The sequence below is a fragment of the Trachemys scripta genome, chromosome 12, assembly GCF_013100865.1.
Source record: "Trachemys scripta elegans isolate TJP31775 chromosome 12, CAS_Tse_1.0, whole genome shotgun sequence".
Lineage (NCBI taxonomy): Eukaryota > Metazoa > Chordata > Testudines > Emydidae > Trachemys > Trachemys scripta.
The window spans coordinates 44,630,298-44,635,549 of NC_048309.1; positions in this window are offsets into that span (position 1 = coordinate 44,630,298).

Sequence of the window (5,252 nt, forward strand, 5' to 3'; positions counted from 1 at the left end):
ATATATATATATATATATATATATATATATATATATATATATATATATATATATTAAACATGCACACAGATACAGGCAGAGGGATAATGTCCATAAATTTCAAACGTGTGTCCTCATGAAACTCACTGTACAAGATTGTCCTCACAAATTTTCAGCTTGAATCTGGTCCTATAGACTACAAAAGCCTATGATGATGGCCAAGCTACCAACCTAGGGCTCAATCAACCAATCAGTCACCTCTTTTAGCTACCATATGAAGATAATAATGAGGAATTCTTACACATAAATAATTCCTTAGTCAACTAGGCGTAAAACTATAAAGACACTAAAATGCAACAGTTCTCTACCTTTCAACATGCACTTGATCCAGCACCAGCCACTAGTAGTGGTTTCTTTATATAATCATAGCATCATAGAATATCAGGGTTGGAAGGGACCTCAGGAGATCATCTAGTCCAACCCCTGCTCAATCCCCAACTGAATCATCCCAGCCAGGGTTTTGTCAAGCTTGACCTTAAAAACCTCTAAGGAAGGAGATTCCACCACCTCCCTTGGTAACCCATTCCAGTACTTCACCACCCTCTTTGTGACAAAGTTTTTATTAATATCCAACCTAAACCTCCCCCACTGCAACTTGAGACCATTACTCCTTGTTCAGTCATTTGGTAGCACAGAGAATGGTCTAGCTGCATCCTCTTTGGAACCCCCTTTCAGGTAGTTGAAAGCAGCTATCAAATCCCCCCCCCGCCCCATTCTTCTCTTCTGTAGACTAAATAATCTCAGTTCCCTCAGACTCTCCTCATAAGTCATGTGCTTCAGCCCCCTAATCATTTTTGTTGGCCTTTGCTGGACTCTTTCCAATTTTTCCATATCCTTCTTGTAGTGTGTGGGTCCCAAAATTGGATACAGTACTCCTGATGAGGCCTCACCAATGTCGAATAGAGGGGAATGATCTTGTCCCTCGATCTGCTGGCAATGCTCCTACTAATAAAGCCCAAAATGCTGTTGGCCTTCTTGGCAACAAAGGTACACTGTTGACTCATATCCAGCTTTTCATCCATTGTAACCCCTAGGTCCTTTTCTGCAGAACTGCTGCCTAGCCATTCGGTCCCTAGTGTGTAGCAGTGCATGTGATCCTTCTGTCCTAAGTGCAGGACTCTGCACTTGTCCTAGTTGAACTTCATCAGATTTCTTTTGGCCCAGTCCTATAATTTGTCTATGTCCCATTGTATCCTATCACTACCCTGCAGGGTATCTACCAATCCTCCCAGTTTTGTGTCATCTGCAAACTTGCTGAGGGTGCAATCTACGCGATAATCAGCTGATCTGAGAGGACATGTTCATCACAGTCTAATCTGGTGCCATCAGAACCGATATATTTGTATTAATATTTATGAAAAATTTTAACTCTTTAATATGACAAAATCTATATCAGTTAACAAAAAATATGTTTTTTACCTAATCACATCTCTTATGTGCTTAAATTTGCAGCTCTAATTGGAGAGAGTGTGTCACATTTTGGTCCGATAGGGATGCACATAAAAACAAGTAGTGAAACTTATCAAATGTCAAAAAAATTAAGAAGTTTCTAAATGTGAGGCCCCCTTTGAGCTTGAGGCCAGGCCAAATGGCCCTCGTGCCCCCCCACCACCCTGATTGGCCCTAAATTGGGATAGCTAGCTAGGTAGGTAGATAGATAGATAGATAGGGTTTGACCCACAATTAACAATAAGTATGATAAGAACATAAGAACGGCCATACCGGGTCAGACCAAAAGTCCATCTAGCCCAGTATTCTGTCTACTGACAGTGGTCAATGCCAGGTGCCCCAGAGGGAGTGGACCTAACAGGCAATGATCAAGTGATCTCTCTCCTGCCATCCATCTCCATCCTCTGACAAACAGAGCTAGGGACACCATTCCTCACCCATCCTGACTAATAGCCATTAATGGACTTACCACCATGAATTTATCCAGTTCTTTTTTAAATGCTATTATAGTCCTAGCCTTCACAACCTTCTCAGGTAAGGAGTTCCACAAGTTGACTGTGCGCTGCGTGAAGAAGAACTTCCTTGTATTTGTTTTAAACCTGCTGCCTATTAATTTCATTTGGTGACCCCTAGTTCTTGTATTATGGGAATAAGTAAATAACTTTCCTTATCTACTTTCTCCACATCACTCATGATTTTATATACCTGTATCATATTCCCCCTTAGTCTCCTCTTTTCCAAGCTGAAGGGTCCTAGCCTCTTTAATCTCTCTTCATATCGGACCCGTTCCAAACCCCTGATCATTTTAGTTGCCCTTTTCTGAACCTTTTCTAGTGCCAGTATATCTTTTTTGAGAAGAGACCACATCTGTATGCAGTATTTGAGATGTGGGCGTACCATCAATTTATATAAGGGCAATAATATATTCTCAGTCTTATTCTCTATACCCTTTTTAATGACCCCTAACATCCTGTTTGCTTTTTTGACCGCCTCTGCACACTGCGTGGACATCTTCAGAGAACTATCCATGATGACTCCAAGATCTTTTTCCTTACTTGTTGTAGCTACATTAGCCCCATCATATTGTATGTATAGTTGAGGTTATTTTTTCCAATGTGCATTACTTTACATTTATCCACATTAAATTTCATTTGCCATTTTGTTGCTCAATCACATAGTTTTGTGAGATCTTTTTGAAGTTCATCACAGTCTGCTTTGGTTTTAACTATCTTGAGCAGTTTAGTATCATTTGCAAACTTTGCCATATCACTGTTTACCCCTTTCTCCAGATCATTTATAAATAAGTTGAATAGGATTGGTCCGAGGACTGACCCTTGTGGAACACCACTTGTTACCCCTCTCCATTTTGAGAATTTACCATTAATTCCTACCCTTTGTTCCCTGTCTTTTAACCAGTTCTCAATCCATGAAAGAACCTTCCCTTTTATCCCATAACAGCTTAATTTACGTAAGAGCCTTTGGTGAGGGACCTTGTCAAAGGCTTTCTGGAAATCTAAGTACACTATGTCCACTGGATCCCCCTTGTCCACATGTTTGTTGACCCCTTCAAAAAACTCTAAAACATTAGTAAAACATGATTTCCCTTTACAGAAACCATGTTGACTATTGCTGAACAGTTTATGTTTTTCTATGTGTCTGACAATTTTATTCGTAACTATTGTTTCAACTAATTTGCCCAGTACCAACGTTAGACTTACTGGTCTGTAATTGCCGGGATCACCTCTAGAGCTCTTTTTAAATATTGGCATTACATTAGCTAACTTCCAGTCATTGGGTACAGAAGCCGATTTAAAGGCGAGGTTACAAACCTTAGTTAATAGTTCCGCAACTTCACATTTGAGTTCTTTCAGAACTCTTGGGTGAATGCCATCTGGTCCCGGTGACTTGTTCATGTTAAGTTTATCAATTAATTCCAAAACCTCCTCTAGTGACACTTCAATCTGTGACAGTTCCTCAGATTTGTCACCTACAAAATCCGGCTCAGGTTTGGGAATCTCCCTAACATCCTCAGCCATGAAGACTAAAGCAAAGAATCCATTTAGTTTCTCTGCAATGACTTTATCGTCTTTAAGCGCTCCTTTTGTATCTCTATCATCATGGGGCCCCATTGGTTGTTTAGCAGGCTTCCTGCTTCTGATGTACTTAAAAAACATTTTGTTATTACCTTTGGAGTTTTTGGCTAGCCTTTCTTCCAAGTCCTCTTTGGCTTCTCTTATTACATTCTTACACTTAATTTGGCAGTGTTGCCTCACTAGGATTTGACTTCCACTTTTTAAAGGAAGTCTTTTTATCTCTCACTGCTTCTTTTCATTGGTTATTAAGCCATGGTGGCTCTTTCTTAGTTCTTTTACTGTGTTTCTTAATTTGGGGTATACCTTGAAGTTGGGCCTCTATTATGGTGTCTTTAAAAAGTGCCCATGCAGCTTTCAGGGATTTCACTTTAGTCACTGTACTTTTTAACTTCTGTTTAACTAACCCCCTCATTTTTGCATAGTTCCCCCTTTTGAAATTAAATGCCACAGTGTTGGGCTGTTGAGATGTTCTTCCCACCACAGGGATGTTGAAGGCTATTGTATTATGGTCACTATTTCCAAGCGATCCTCTTATAGTTACCTCTTGGACCAGCTCCTGCGCACCACTCAGGACTAAATCTAGAGTTGCCTCTCCCCTTGTGGGTTCCTGTACCAGCTGCTCCATGAAGCAGTCATTTATAGTATCGAGAAATTTTATCTTTGCATTTCGTCCTGAAGTGAAATGTTCCCAGTCAATATGGGGATAATTGAAATCCCCCACTATTATTGGGTTCTTAATTTTGATAGCCTCTCTAATTTCCTCTAGCATTTCATCATCACTATCACCGTCCTGGTCAGGTAGTCTATAATAGATCCCTAATGTTATATTCTTATTAGAGCATGAAATTTCTATCCATAGAGATTCTATGGAACATGTGGATTCACTTAAGATTTTTACTTCATTTGATTCTACATTTTCTTTCACATATAGTGCCACTCGCGGCCCCCCCCCCCGCACGACCTGTTCTGTCCTCCGATATATTTCGTACCCCGGAATGATTGTGTCCCATTGATTGTTCTCAGTCCACCAGGTTTCTGTGATGCCTATTATATCAATATCCTCCTTTATCACAAGGCACTCTAGTTCACCTATCTTATTATTTAGACTTTTAGCATTTGTGTACAAGCACTTTAAAAACTTGTCACAGTTTATTTGTCTGCCCTTTTCTGATGTGTTAGATTCTTTTTTATGTGAATGTTTATCATCTGATCTGGCCCTTACATTATCCTCCTCCATCCTCAGCTCCTGACTATAACCTGGAGATTCTCTATCATTAGACTCTCCCCTAAGAGAAGTCTCTGTCCGATCCACACGCTCTTCTGCAGCAGTCGGCTTTCCCCCATCTCCTAGTTTAAAAACTGCTCTACAAACCTTTTTAATGTTTAGTGCCAGCAGTCTGGTTCCACTTTGGTTTAGGTGGAGCCCATCTCTCCTGTATAGGCTCCCCCCATCCCAAAAGTTTCCCCAGTTCCTAATGAATGTAAACCCCTCCTCTCTACACTATCGTCTCATACACACATTGAGACTCTGAAGCTCTGCCTGCCTACCTGGCCCTGCGCGTGGAACTGGGAGCATTTCTGAGAATGGCACCATAGAGGTCCTGGATTTCAGTCTCTTCCCTAGCAGCCTAAATGTGGCCTCCAGAACATCTCTCCTACCCTTCCCTATGT